The sequence below is a fragment of the Pseudophryne corroboree genome, chromosome 5 (genome assembly GCF_028390025.1).
Source record: "Pseudophryne corroboree isolate aPseCor3 chromosome 5, aPseCor3.hap2, whole genome shotgun sequence".
Classification (NCBI taxonomy): Eukaryota; Metazoa; Chordata; class Amphibia; order Anura; family Myobatrachidae; genus Pseudophryne; species Pseudophryne corroboree.
The window spans coordinates 170,343,610-170,360,217 of NC_086448.1; positions in this window are offsets into that span (position 1 = coordinate 170,343,610).

Here is a 16,608-nt window from a genome sequence, read left to right on the forward strand (position 1 = left end):
CAGTGGGCGCACAACACTCCCCTGACCTGCGGAGACCCTCCCCAGACCCTCAGGTACCTACAGACTACCGACAGCTCCCTCCCTGTGCGTGCAAAAGCCAGTGGAAGTGAAGCCTCTGGCCTGTTAACTCTGGCGGCGGCCATCTTGGATTTCTTCTAACAGCCCCTGTGATTACAAGCAGCACAATTCAGAGCTACTATATAACTGCTCTGTGAACTCCTCTTAGCCCACATATCCTGCATACTGTACACCTGTAAGCACCCTCTACCTACAGAAGACATATAATAAGCTGCTGGTTGCAGCCACTGCAAAACGCTCTGCTATTTAACTGTACCCTACCATACTAATTTGTCACTACTCTCAGCCCTGCCTGCAGTTTTCTTACCATCATTACCGAGCTTGAAACAACCCTCGTCTCTATACTCATACAGCCCGGCAAGATGTGACCCCTAATATGCGCTATCTCCGCCCAGAGTCTTACCGTTTAACATGGGAATACGTCTGAAAATCAGCATCCTGTCTACTTTATAACACATCAGCCTAGAGGGACCCAGCTGCTGCAGTATCCTCAGAACATCTATTTTTCTCAACTCTTTTTTTTTTCTCCCCTCTATCTCACTATGGCACCTAAAAAAGCAAAAGGCACGCTACCTCCTCAGGTTTCTCTCCCGATTCGGAAACAAAATCAGGCGTCCCCGCCGCCTCGAGAAGTGTCGGCCCCCTCCACGAAAAGTCCGATCTCATCCGATCTGACCAGCTCGCTCTCAGTGTCGGGCGTAGACCCGTGCTCTGACGCTCCCCTTACCGTGAAGACCCTTTGCCAAGTCTTGTCGGCCTTCAAATCGGACTTAACTCGCGACCTAACAGCTGCTATACGGGAAGTTAAGGAGGAGCTGACAGCCATTGGCGACAGAACCGACACTCTAGAGCGTAAACTGGAAGAATTGGTGACGTCACATAATGAGCTCATCACAGCTCACGACCAACAACAAAACGAGTTAGACATGGTTAAGAACAAAATGGCAGATATGGAAGACCGTTCCAGACGGAACAATATTAAAATTCGTGGAATACCCGATTCGGTTGATAACTCCGATCTGACGAAATATGCGATGGCCCTGTTCCGTAAACTGCTACCTGAAGCATCAGATGCGGAGCTGCTCATTGACAGAATCCATCGTCTTCCTAAACCTCGGTACATCTCCAGCTCCTTACCTAGAGATACATTACTTCGGGTGCACTTCTTCACCATTAAGGAATGTATTCTCCAGGCTACTCGAGATGCAGAGAACTCTGATACCCTAGGAGGCTTGCAACTGTTTCCGGACTTTTCCGCAATTACCCTTTCTAAAAGACGCAGCTTAGCCCCGATTACCACCGCCCTCTGGGCCCAAGATATCCGTTATAGGTGGGGCTTTCCAGTGAAGCTGATTGTATTCTATGACAGCTCTACATTTACTATATCAGAACTGGAAGCCGGAGTGAAGCTGCTCGAGGACTGGGATATCTCGGTGAAATTACCATCCTCCCATGAGAGACGTCCTCCCCCTCGCTCGGAATGGTCCACTGAGTGAAAGCATTACGTAATTAATGTTTTGTTCTAACATGCCTTTTCATGTTTCGTTAGAGTTATCGTCTATATTATAAGCTGTCTATTGTAGCCCTTACGGCTCTCGAACCCCTCTAGGTGAGATACACTGTATTACTACTACTTCATATAGCGTGTATTCCTTCACTTAAGTGTGGACGTTCAGCTCTCGCCCCAGCTTACCTGTTTACTGGCCTATCTTTCTAGTACTTGCTAATTGCAGTAGACAGAGGTTTTCCCGCTAGCAAGATACGCCAGGTCATTCTGTGATATATTTATGTTTTTCTGATGTGTATTTATACCCCACGTACCACATATGTTTAGATGGAGAAGTGCAGTTATTCCCCTTATATATTAGCTGCCTGTTTTCTTAATGACTCTGGGCGGATTGAAGAGTCCGCCTGCCCCTTGTTTCTCTACTGCATCCATTTTTCCCCTGCAGTAGCTATGCAGACCCGATGTACTGGGTCGATTTACTTTTCTTTCCCTTTTGTTTTACTAAGCCTACGCATATTGCCCCGTTTCCGTGATTTTTGTGTCCCCCCCCTCCCCCCCCCATCCGGATGGGATGCCGTCACTTGCATGATACTCTAACTGAATAAGTATGGTTGGTATTCTCTCAGTGAACGTTAAGGGTTTAAACTCCCCCAACAAACGTAGATTAGCTCTATCCTCCTTCCATAAATATAAAGCCGATATAGTTGCCCTACAAGAAACTCACTTTTCCTTACATAACCCCCCTGTATTGAAAGACCACAGGTTCACTACTGGTTATTTCGCTAACGGACCCTTTAAAAGAAACGGAGTAGCTCTGCTGTTTAGAAATGGTGTCCCCTTTACTCTCCACTCACAAATTGCTGATAAAGCAGGCCGGTACTTAATTCTCACTGGTACGTTGGAGGGTAAATCCGTCACAATAGTATCTCTATACGCACCTAACTCGAATCAAGTGGCCTTTATTCGGAAGCTATGCTTGCTTATCCAGAAGGTCCGGGTCGGCTCCCTAATTCTCCTAGGAGACTTTAACTTAGTACTAGACCCCAAACTGGATAAATCGTCCCAGCCCTCTTCAACTACACCTAAAACTCGCTCTGGCCCTTCCCTAGCGCTGCGTAATGTGTTAGCAGAATTTGACTTATATGACATCTGGCGAATCTGCAACCCCTCAGGTAGAGACTACACGTTCTTTTCACCAGTACACAATTCATACTCGCGAATCGACCTCGTGTTGTGCGATAAGTGGACCTTGCAGGAGTCTGGTGGAGTGGATATCCTACCTATCACCTGGTCCGACCATGCTCCGCTATTCTGGAAGTGGCACATTGGACCTGCCCCCGCCCCCCCCAGACCATGGCGACTATCTCCCCATTTGCTACATGACGCGTTGGCCAAAAAAATTATCTCAGACAGCCTATCCCTGTATACAGATACCAATTCCCCTTCGGACACATCTTTACCAAACTACTGGTGTGCGTTAAAAGCAGTTGTCCGCGGCTCTGCTATTCAGGCTGGAGCTACGCTTAAAAAGCAAGCCAAAAGACTCCAACTAGACTTGGAAGAAAGACTTAAAATAGCTGAAGACAAGAATAAGATGCGCCCCACCCGACTTTTACGTAAGGAACTTGCTGACATCCGCAGCCAACTACAAAAACTCTTGGTTTTTAGAACCCAAATAGCTCTCAATAGACTACGACAGAAATTCTATTTAGTAGGTAACAGACCCGGTAAAATGCTAGCCCGCAGACTTCGTGCCCAACAAGCTCGTAACAGAATTAAATTCATCCTTTCCTCCACAGGCTCTAAGCTTGCTAACCCCTTAGATATTGCTAACCAATTCGCAGACTATTATACTAAACTGTATAACTTGCATTCTGACCCCCTTACATTCCAGCCTACCCCTGACTCTATCCAAGCGTTCCTTTCTTCTATCAATCTCCCTACCTTAACCCATGATCAATTAGACACCTTAAATGCTCCTTGGACCATAACAGAGGTCGAATCCACGATTAAATCTCTCCCTAAGGATAAAGCCCCTGGCCCCGATGGGTTTATTAACGACTTCTATGCCTCCTTTGCAGACCGTCTTTCCCCCACTTTGACCGCTCTGTTTAATGAGATAACTAATACTGGTACCTTCCCTAAAGAAATGCTAGAGGCCCAAGTAGTAGCTATCCCCAAGCCTGGGAAAGACCCTGCCCACTGCCACAACTACAGACCAATTGCATTACTTAACAGTGATGTCAAGCTATATGCTAAATTGATAGCATCCCGACTTAGTGCTTATTTACCGCTGTTGATTCACCCCGATCAAGTTGGGTTTGTACCTGGCAGACAGGCCTCTGACAATACCCGCAGAGTTTTTAACCTGATAGATAGGGCCCCGGGCACAGAGGGATTCTTATTACTCTCATTGGATGCTGAGAAGGCGTTCGACAGACTGAATTGGCTATATATGCGTACTGTTTTGGTTAAATTTGGCTTCTCGGCCCAGATTCTGGCGTCAATCTTAGCATTATATACCTTACCATCAGCAAGGGTTTTTAGTAATGGATTCTTGTCGGACGCCTTCCCAATCACTAATGGTACCCGCCAGGGCTGCCCTCTCTCACCTCTGATATATGCTCTTGGTATTGAACCCCTGGCAGCTAAAATTAGAGCAGATGCTGCATTCCCCGGCCTAACCCATGGCGGACTCTCCCATAAATTGTGTCTCTTTGCCGACGACGTCCTCCTCTTCGTATCTCAACCCTCCTCTTCTCTCCCATATCTACATTCCATATTACACGACTTCAGTGAGGCCTCATACTACAAACTGAATACAACTAAAACCGAAGCTTTACCTGTCCATCTACCCGATACACTCACGGCCGCTTTACGTTCTCAATATCCATACAACTGGAAACTCAACTCACTTACATACCTCGGGATACATATCCCCCCTACCTCCTCGGATGTGTTCGATTTAAATCTTCCCCCCCTGATACTCACTCTCCAGACCCTGACATCCTCGTGGTTGCTGTATGAGATCTCCTGGCTGGGACGTTTGTCTGCCTTTAAAATGTCCTTATTACCCAAACTCATGTATTTATTTCGCACTATACCTTATTCTTTTCCCAAACCGTACCTCGATAAATGCAGAGTTGTTCTGGCGAGATACCTGTGGAAATCGCACCCCCCAAAACTGGCACATGCTAGAATGATTCTTCCCCGACACAGAGGAGGCCTCGCATTGCCTGACCTAAGTATGTACCAGGAAGCATGTGTGCTTGCCCAACTGAAATCTTGGAACATATCCAATCCCGCACCCCTCTGGGCCCACATTGAGGAGGTCGGATGCATAGGATACCCCTTGGCAGATTTGCTGAGGACTCCTAAGGCCCTCCGTCCCAATGGTTTGAATGTCCTTCCCTCTACGGCTTCCTCCTTACGAATATGGGATAATTTGATGAGTAAACTTCCTAACATTACTACCCCCCACACGACCCTTTCACTTAAAGCAGTGAGTAAGATAATTCCCAACTTACATATCTCTACGTGGACTGCTTGTAATATTCATACCCTTGGAGACTTATTGGATGGAACTACCTTCCTTTCATTCGCCCAATTGCAAGATAAATTCTCCCTCCCAAGTGCTGAACTGTTTCACTACTTTCAGATCAGACACTGGTTCCAAAGTCTACCCACAGTACAAACTCCCCCCAGCTCTCTGGCTCAGTCTGTCCGATCCCGCTTGGTATTATCCTCATCAACTAAAGATATAACCTATTGGTACAACACACTCATCTCATTAGCCCCATATCAAAAGTCTAGGGCTCAGAGGCGCTGGGAGGTGGACTTGGGTATTCCCATAGCAGAGTCACAATGGGAGAAATTATACCGTTTAACATTTCGCATGTCTCGCTGTTTAAATCATTCAGAAATGCATGTTAAACTACTGAATAGATTATACCTGACCCCAGACAGACTGCACACCTTCTGGCCTTCCTGCTCACCACTATGCTGGAGAAATTGCGGAGAGATAGGGCATGTATACCATATTTTCTGGACATGTCCCCTTCTCCAAACTTTCTGGACAGAAATATTTACGCTAATAAATAAAGTTCTAGGCCTATCTTTAAGCCCGTCCCCAGCTCTGGCTCTCCTGCATATGTATCCACTGGAGGTGCCGTCCTCTCAGAGGTACCTGTTGGGACACATCTGTATAGCGGCAAGGGCAACCCTGGCCCAAGCCTGGAAGCAGGTGGCGGTCCCCCCTGTTCTAAAGGTGTTTCATAAAATTAATCTCCATTATAATATGGAAACCGAATGTATGCCTTATTCCTCTTCTGCTTCCTCTCCCATGGTGAAATGGTTCCATTGGCATGAATATGTCACGGAGGGAGAGGGCTCTACCCTCATATCACACCCGGGGATGTCGTCCCCGTTACAATTCAGCCTGAATGAGGAATCTTCTGCTTCCTGAGCGCTCTGTCTCCCATACTTTTCCCTATGGTTATTACTAGATATTACATTTATAATGTTATCAACCGATCCCCTCCGGATTCTAAAGACGGAGTAGAGAAACCATATTGAATTAGCTATGCACATCTCAAACTGTTAACATGTCTAGGATACCTGTATACCTACTTAGTGTTATGCTATCTGTTCTATATGTATGTTGCATTTTATTGACGTGTACATCCCTCCCCACCCTGTTCTTTTTTCTGTACCCCCTCCTTTTTTTTCTTCCCTGTTTGCATTCAATATAAAATTCAATAAAAACTATTGATGATAAAGAATTTAAAGGGCCCATCACTTGACTTCTGATGTCATGCATTTGAATTGGTTATGGCATTCAAGGTTCTGTGCATAGATCTGAGGCTAACAGGCTAACAAAATGTGCTGCAGCATTCTAGGGCTCTCGTTACTCTGAATTTTGATCGCCCCCTGTAAATCTGATTTGGTTTGGATTTCGAAATCTCTCCCCTGTCTGCTCTAATTTATCATTTTGATTCTGATATGGCTTTTCTTTGCCCTTCTGGTGATCCACTTGTCTTAACTGCTAACTGCTTGTGTATAAGATTTATGTTGTCAGCCAACATCTTGAGAAATGGCAGAATGTTGTGACCTATGGGAATTCCATCAGTGTCACCCAATCCCATTGCAGGCATCTCTGGGAAATCAGACTTCTTTTGAGAGTGCAAATCCAAAATTATGTGTTATAAATTAATCACTAAAAGCAATTTAATTTGTGACAGTATACTATTTGCCCCCTAACCCATTATCACAGGATCTCATCCAGCATATTGTTAGGTGGATAAACAAGAGACCAATCAAGCTCTGAATACACAATCCCTACCGGACCTCTCATATTGTTTGGATGCACTGTGGAACATTTCAGAAAGTCAAACCTCTATTGCTGCTCCAATGCCGCGGTCACATTTTGTCAGCTCTGGATACCAGCTCTGTCAATATAGAAAGGGGATCTCTAGGCCTGTATACTTTTTCCTTAGTCAATGCTCAATTTCGTTTGAGTTGCTACCTAGACACTTACCCTCTATGGGAAAGATATCTTACATCATCTTCCTACTCCCTGGTCATACCACTTCAGAAATAAAATTATCCTCACTTCCAAAATGATGTTGCATTCATTGAGGTAATCAATGAGCCAGGATGTATCTACACAGGAACTTCTGGAGTACTCAGCCTTTGGCAAAGCTCTGGTTCAGTGGGAAAGTCTTTGCTGTGGTTCTGGAAGATGGTTTCAGAGCCATAGTGGAACAATGATGCACTGGTTGCCACATACTGGTAGGGGCTTTCATACCAAAATAAGGATTTTGACTCTAGGAATTACCATCATCTCTAGATGACCTCATTTATTATCTATTTCTTACCAGTTATTCATAGAGCGCACATATATCTTTACAGAGAATATTTCACCATTCACATCAGTTCCCATCATTACACACTTACAAACCAGGGTTAATTTTTTTTTTGTTGGGAGCCAATTAACTTACCAGTATATAGTATTTTTGGAATGTGGGAGGAAACAGGAGTACTTGGAGAAAACCTATGCAAGCAGAGGAAGAATATGCAAACTCTGAACAATTAGTGCCATGGTGGGAATGGAACCCAAGACCTCAGTGTTGTTAAGAGTAATGCTAACCATTACACATTATCTGTGCATTACGTTCTGTAGTCTACTCAAAACACCAGCCTCTCCAATACAATTGATTGCTGTGCATTTTATTTAGCTTGGTTCATACTTTTTCCTGTCTGCTGACACTACTTAGAAAACCCTTTGCGGGGTCACTGGTGAAGGGCCGGGGGCTTGCTAGACTCCTGACTTCTGCTATGGCCAAAGCAAGTCCAAACTGATGTATGTAAACCTTTTCCTATAGTTATTGTAGAAGTAAAGCATACTGTATGTGCCGTAGGGACTTGGTTTAAAAATTAGCAATCTAGTTAGTCTATAGCTACAGTCACTGTTTCAGTCAATAGTGTTAAGAAACTCACAAACCATGGTAAAGCTTTGCCATTGTGCTATAAAACATGTTGAGCACACTGTTCTGTGACTGTAAAGCTGATGACAAATATCACATTACTCATAGTACAGTATGTTCAAAAACATATACAGATTATTTTAATACTACATGATCAATTTATAGATTAACTAGTTACCAGCCCGTCGTCAGGACGGTACAACATAACAGTAATATCAGCGGCTGTGCATGCCCGAATGGAGCAACACTTGAATTGCTATGTCGGATGCCATCTAGTTGCTGCTGGCACGCAAAACACTTGAATTACCCATATAGCCTTTTACTATATAGGGTTTTGTGATTGATAAATGTAGAAGATTAAATAGAAAAAAAGCTAGCAAAAATAATGTCACTTATTAATATATAATATATAGAAATGTGTCACAGAAAACAGCGCAAATTCTGCACCTCCCAGCACATGTACGTACGTACGTACGTACGTACGTACGTACGTACGTACGTACGTACATACTGTATATGGGCCTACCCATGACTGCCTACAGTAGTGTCACTTTTCATGGCAGGGACCTGAACTGTTTGAAAGTAGCCATATATCATTTCTCAAACCTGTTCATCAAATCAGTGTACAGTATTCTCAAATTTCTAAAATTTCAAAGCAATTAAAAAAGCGGACAAAACTTAGAAAAGTCGAACAGGTTTTACCATGTTTGAGTTGGTTCACACACATGAGAGATACCCAAAGATTACTGGGCGCCAGTGAGGTTTACATTTAAAGAAGTATTGCCAAACGCACAAAAATTATACATATACATATTACTGCGCTGACATCTACCATAAAAATAGTATATTACAGACTGATGTATAAAAACCTGTTTTATTACAATTAATTCACATAAACAATTCACATAAAAACATTCAAAACACAACAGCATTTAAAGATAATCTTACATACTAAAAAAAACCAAGGCAGTATCTCAGTTCACTCTAATTAAAACCAGCATTGTATCAACTTGATCCCAAATGTTAAGTTGTAACAACATAAAATAGTTATTTTGGTTAAAGTGTTTCTTTTTAGATCAAGTGGCTCCAAAAGTTCCTATGATGATGGATTATGAAAAACAGCTGTGTCCACAGATCTGTATAATTGGTCCTACAGACATTGGCGTTTCTATAATGGGTGCAATGGGTGCGGTGCACACGGGCCCCTGGGTCCAGGGGGGCCCACACCGCACTCATTTTAATACTTACCTTTCTGGAGTCCAGCGCCGGGAGCTGTGATCGTGCTGGAAATCGCAGCCAAAAAGGCCGCCGCACATGCGCAGTAGCCAAATTGGTCTCCGGATCATGGCGGGCGCCATGTTTCCGGAGACCTGCGCATGCTCAGTAGACTCCGGCACAATGCCAGAGTCTACAGCACTGTGCAGAGGAGGGGGCCCACCCGGGCCACCTCCTCTGTAGAAACGCCCCTGCCTACAGATGTAGTCATGCTCATCTTTGCTGTGGTGCAGCGTGCTGCAAAACGGCTTTCTGCATGGTGCGCCGGGCTTTGACTATTGGCAGCCAGCTATTGGCTGACATTGGCAGTATGTTTTAGGCCATTGTCCTGCTGCAGAATACATTTGGAGCTAAGTCATATCCTTCTGTCTCTTCATGTAATCCCATACAGACTTGATGATGTTGAGCTCAGGGCCCTGTGGGGGCCATATGACTTACAGGACTCCTTGTTCTTCTTTTCGCTAAAGATAGTTATAATGACATTGGCTGTATGTTTTAGGTCGTTGTCCTGCTACAAAATACATTTGGAGCCAGTCAGATGCCTCCCTGATGGTACAGCAAGATGGATAAGTACCTGCCTGTATCAAGTCAACTTAGGAATGTGATCAGTTAACATGCATTTTAAGCTAAACATGGACTGCCCCATTATTGCAAAGTGTTTTTCAACCAGTTTGTCAAAGTGCTTAATTTGAAGAGCAGCACATAGTGATGATGATGATTCGCCATTCTGTCTATAAAGTTGTGAGTCATCATGCCAACATAATATTGGCCACATGGGCAAATTATTATATAAATGACATGGGGCCTAATTCAGACCTGATCGCTGCTGTGCATTTTCGCACAGCGGGTGATCAGGTCTGAACTGCGCACGTGTATGCACCGCAATGCGCAGGTGTGATGGACTGCAGCAACGGGGATCGCCGGTCAGCGATGGGATGGTTCGAAAATTCTGAATGCACGGAGACTGACAGGAAGAGGGCATTTGTGGGTGGCAACTGACCGTTTTTAAGTGTCTGGAAAAATGCAGGAGAGACCAGGCTTTTGGAGGGAGGGTTTCTGCCGTCAGCTCTGGCTCCGATCATTGCAAGAGCAGAGTAAATCCTGGGCTGCGCAGAGACTGCACAAACTTCTGTTTGTGCAGGTCTCCAACATATGCGATCGCAAACCTGCATGCACCCTCCCCATGTAGGTGGTGAGTACCTGATTGCAGGGATGCAAAAAACACACCCTAGCGAGCAGGTATAAATTACCCCCAAGGTCCATAGTACAGTGCAACCTGTGGATCCTAATTTTCTTGCCAGTATGTGGATGGGAGAATCTGGTCCCCACCAACATCGACCTACAGGTGTTACAATCAGGACATCTATGCAATCATTTTTGTGGGACAGTAGCCAAGAGTCCTGAGATCCCTGTGGTTGTAATGTGGGCCGCATCAACATTTGCTTTAGATTCGGACCATGACAACAGGCACATAGAGGCGGTTTACAACTGAGCCCCTTAAATGCTGGATGAAGCAATAATAGGGCAAAACCTTTTAATTGTTTTCTGTGCTTGATAAAGGTCTGATCAAACCTAGTTCTTTTGACACCAATCCTCGAATGCTAGCATCAAAACTTTTTTGAGACTCATGGAACAAGAAATTACTTCTCAATAATAAGAATTTACTTACCGATAATTCTATTTCTCGTAGTCCGTAGTGGATGCTGGGAACTCCGTAAGGACCATGGGGAATAGCGGCTCCGCAGGAGACTGGGCACAAAAGTAAAGCTTTAGGACTACCTGGTGTGCACTGGCTCCTCCCCCTATGACCCTCCTCCAAGCCTCAGTTAGGATACTGTGCCCGGACGAGCGTACACAATAAGGAAGGATTTTGAATCCCGGGTAAGACTCATACCAGCCACACCAATCACACCGTACAACCTGTGATCTGAACCCAGTTAACAGCATGATAACAGAGGAGCCTCTGAAAAGATGGCTCACAACAATAATAACCCGATTTTTGTAACAATAGCTATGTACAAGTATTGCAGACAATCCGCACTTGGGATGGGCGCCCAGCATCCACTACGGACTACGAGAAATAGAATTATCGGTAAGTAAATTCTTATTTTCTCTGACGTCCTAGTGGATGCTGGGAACTCCGTAAGGACCATGGGGATTATACCAAAGCTCCCAAACGGGCGGGAGAGTGCGGATGACTCTGCAGCACCGAATGAGAGAACTCCAGGTCCTCCTCAGCCAGGGTATCAAATTTGTAGAATTTAGCAAACGTGTTTGCCCCTGACCAAGTAGCTGCTCGGCAAAGTTGTAAAGCCGAGACCCCTCGGGCAGCCGCCCAAGATGAGCCCACCTTCCTTGTGGAATGGGCTTTTACAGATTTTGGCTGTGGCAGGCCTGCCACAGAATGTGCAAGCTGAATTGTACTACAAATCCAACGAGCAATAGTCTGCTTAGAAGCAGGAGCACCCAGCTTGTTGGGTGCATACAGGATAAACAGCGAGTCAGATTTTCTGACTCCAGCCGTCTTGGAAACTTATATTTTCAGGGCCCTGACTACGTCCAGCAACTTGGAGTCCTCCAAGTCCCTAGTAGCCGCAGGTACCACAATAGGCTGGTTCAAGTGAAACGCTGAAACCACCTTAGGGAGAAATTGAGGACGAGTCCTCAATTCTGCCCTGACCGTATGAAAAATTAGGTAAGGGCTTTTATAGGATAAAGCCGCCAATTCTGAGACACGCCTGGCTGAAGCCAGGGCCAACAGCATTACCACTTTCCATGTGAGATATTTTAAGTCCACAGTGGTGAGTGGTTCTACCAATGTGATTTTAGGAACCCCAAAACTACATTGAGATCCCAAGGTGCCACTGGAGGCACAAAAGGAGGCTGTATATGCAGTACCCCCTTGACAAACGTCTGAACTTCAGGAACTGAAGCCAGTTCTTTCTGGAAGAAAATCGACAGGGCCGAAATTTTAACCTTAATGGACCCCAATTTTCGGCCCATAGACACTCCTGTTTACAGGAAATGCAGGAATCGACCTAGTTGAAATTCCTCCATCGGGGCCTTACTGGCCTCGCACCACGCAACATATTTTTGCAAAATGCGGTGATAATGCTTTGCAGTTACATCCTTCCTGGCTTGACCAGGGTAGGGATGACTTCATCCGGAATGCCTTTTTCCTTCAGGATCCGGCGTTCAACCGCCCTGCCGTCAAACGCAGCCGCGGTAAGTCTTGGAATAGACAGGGTCCTTGCTGGAGCAGGTCCCTTCTTAGAGGTAGAGGCCACGGGTCCTCCGTGAGTATCTCTTGAAGTTCCGGGTACCAAGTCCTTCTTGGCCAATCCGGAGCCACGAGTATAGTTCTTACTCCCCTCCGTCTTATAATTCTCAGTACTTTTGGTATGAGAGGAAGAGGAGGGAACACATACACTGACTGGTACACCCACGGTGTTACCAGAGCGTCCACAGCTATTGCCTGAGGGTCCCTTGACCTGGCGCAATACCTGTCCAATTTTTTGTTTAGGCGGGACGCCATCATGTCCACCTTTGGTTTTTCCCAATGGTTTACAATCATGTGGAAGACTTCTGGGTGAAGTCCCCACTCTTCCGGGTGGAGGTCGTGCCTGCTGAGGAAGTCTGCTTCCCAGTTGTCCACTCCCGGAATGAACACTGCTGACAGTGCTATCACATGATTTTCCGCCCAGCGAAAAATCCTTGCAGCTTCTGCCATTGCCCTCCTGCTTCTTGTGCCGCCCTGTCTGTTTACGTGGGCGACTGCCGTGATATTGTCCGACAGGATCAGCACCGGCTGACCTTGAAGCAGAGGTATTGCTTGGCTTAGGGCATTGTAAATGGCCCTTAGCTCCAACATATTTATGTGAAGTGATGTCTCCAGGCTTGACCACAAGCCCTGGAAATTTTTTCCCTGTGTGACTGCTCCCCAGCCTCTCAGGCTGGCATCCGTGGTCACCAGGACCCAGTCCTGAATGCCGAATCTGCGGCCCTCTAGAAGATGAGCACTCTGCAACCACCACAGGAGAGACACCCTTGTCTTTGGTGACAGGGTTATCCGCTGATGCATCTGAAGATGCGATCCGGACCATTTGTCCAGCAGGTCCCACTGGAAAGTTCTTGCGTGGAATCTGCCGAATGGAATTTCTTCGTAGGAAGCCACCATTTTTCCCAGGACCCTTGTGCACCACTGACACTTGGCCTGGTTTTAGGAGGTTTCTGACTAGTTCGGATAACCCCCTGGCTTTCTCCTCCGGGAGAAAACACCTTTTTCCGGACTGTGTCCAAGATCATCCCTAGGAATAGAAGGCGTGTCGTCGGGATCAGCTGCGATTTTGGAATATTGAGAATCCAACCGTGCTGCCGCAGCACTATCTGAGATAGTGCTACCCCGACTTCCAACTGTTCCCTGGATCTTGCCCTTATCAGGAGATCGTCCAAGTAAGGGATAACTAAAACTCCCTTCTTTCGAAGGAGTATCATCATTTCGGCCATTACCTTGGTAAAGACCCGGGGTGCCGTGGACAATCCAATCGGCAGCGTCTGAAACTGATAGTGACAGTTCTGTACCACAAACCTGAGGTACCCTTGGAGAAGGGTAAATTGGGACATGTAGGTAAGCATCTTTGATGTCCAGAGAGACCATACAGTCCCCTTCTTCCAGGTTTGCAATCACTGCTCTGAGTGACTCCATCTTGAATTTGAACCTTTGTATGTAAGTGTTCAAGGATTTTAGATTTAAAAATGGTCTTACCGAGCCGTCCGGCTTCGGTACCACAATAGTGTGGAATAGTATCCCTTTCCCTGTTGCAGGAGGGGTACCTTGATTATCACCTGCTGGGAATACAGCCTGCTGCAGCCTATTTCCTCTCCCTCTGCCACTGGGCAGAAATGAGGCGCCTTTTGCCCGCTTGTCCTTATGGGGCCGAAAGGACTGCGCCTGATAATACGGCGTCTTCTTAGGTTGAGAAGCTACCTGGGGTAAAAATGTGGATTTTCCAGTGGCCACCAGGTCTGTTAGACCTACCCCAAATAACTCCTCCCTTTTATAAGGCGATACTTCCATATGCCTTTTGGAATCAGCATCACCTGACCACTGTCTTGTCCATAACCCTCTTCTGGCAGAAATGGATAGCGCACTTACTCTTGATGCCAGTCGGCAAATATCCCTCTGTGCATCACGCATATATAGAAATGCATCTTTTAAATGCTCTATAGTTAGTAATATACTGTCCCTATCTAGGGTATCAATATTGTCAGTCAGGGAATCCGACCAAGCCACCCCAGCACTGCACATCCAGGCTGAGGCGATTGCTGGTCGCAGTATCACACCCGTGTGAGTGTATATACATTTTAGGATATTTTACTGCTTTCTGTCAGCAGGTTCCTTAAGGGCGGCCGTATCCGGGGACGGTAGTGCCACCTGTTTAGACAAGCGTGTGAGCGCTTTATTCACCCTAAGGGGTGTTTCCCAACGTGCCCTATCCTCTGGCGGGAAGGGGTATGATGCTAATAACTTTTTAGGAATTAACAGTTTTTATCGGGGGAAACCCACGCATCATCACACACTTCATTTAATTCCTCAGATGCAGGAAAAACTACAGGCAGTTTTTTCTCACCCAACATAATACCCTTTTTAGTGGTACTGGTATTATCAGAAATGTGTAAAAACATTTTCCATAGCCTCAGTCATGTAACGTGTGGCCCTACTGGAAGTCACATTAGTCTCTTAATCGTCGACACTGGAGTCAATATCCGTGTCGGCGTCTGTATCTGCCATCTGCGGTAACGGGCGTTTTAGAGCCCCAGATGGCTTTTGAGACACCTGGACAGGCACAGGCTGAGTCGCCGGCTGTCTCATGTCATCAATCTTTTGTAAAGAGCTGACACTGTCACATAATTCCTTCCATAAGCTCATCCACTCAGGTGTCGACTTCCTAGGGGGTGACATCTCTGTTACAGGCAATTGCTCCGCCTCCACCTCATTTTCCTCCTTATACATGTCGACACAACGTACCGACACACAGCACACACACAGGGAATGCTCTGATAGAGGACAGGACCCCACTAGCCCTTTGGGGAGACAGAGGGAGAGTATGCCAGCACACACCAGAGCGCTATATATATATACAGGGATAACCTTATATAAGTGTTTTTCCCCTTATAGCTGCTGTATTGTTATACTGCGCCTAATTAGTACCCCCTCTCTTTTTTAACCCCTTTCTGTAGTGTAGTAACTGCAGGGGAGAGCCAGGGAGCTTCCCTCCAACGGAGCTGTGAGAGAAAATGGCGCCAGTGTGCTGAGGAGATAGGCTCCGCCCCCTTCTCGGCGGCCTTTTCTCACGTTTTTCTGTGGAATCTGGCAGGGGTTAAAATTCATCCATATAGCCCTGGGGGCTATATGTGATGTATTTTCGCCAGCCAAGGTGTTTTTATTGCTGCTCAGGGCGCCCCCCCCCTAGCGCCCTGCACCCTCAGTGACCGAAGTGTGAAGTGTGCTGAGGAGCAATGGCGCACAGCTGCAGTGCTGTGCGCTACCTTGGTGAAGACAGGATGTCTTCTGCCGCCGATTTTTTCGGACCTCTTCTTGCTTCTGGCTCTGTAAGGGGGCCGGCGGCGCGGCTCTGGGACCGAGCTCCGAGGCTGGGCCTGTGTTCGGTCCCTCTGGAGCTAATGGTGTCCAGTAGCCTAAGAAGCCCAATCCACTCTGCACGCAGGTGAGTTTGCTTCTTCTCCCCTTAGTCCCTCGATGCAGTGAGCCTGTTGCCAGCAGGTCTCACTGAAAATAAAAAACCTAAAACTAAACTTTCACTAAGAAGCTCAGGAGAGCCCCTAGTGTGCACCCTTCTCGGCCGGGCACAAAAATCTAACTGAGGCTTGGAGGAGGGTCATAGGGGGAGGAGCCAGTGCACACCAGGTAGTCCTAAAGCTTTACTTTTGTGCCCAGTCTCCTGCGGAGCCGCTATTCCCCATGGTCCTTACGGAGTTCCCAGCATCCACTAGGACGTCAGAGAAATGATAATTAATAGCTCTACATAGGATGCCTGAGGGATTGATACAAAATGACAAATTGGTCATCTGACAGGCCGATAAGGGTGGTGCTATGGTAGTGAAAGACTGGCGTGCCTATGAACGTGAGATTTGTCAACAATCATCTGACACCGATACGTATAATAAACTTCCAGCTAATCCTATGTATGAAATTGTGGATATGACCATTGATCTGGCAGTCCAACATGATTGGATAGACAA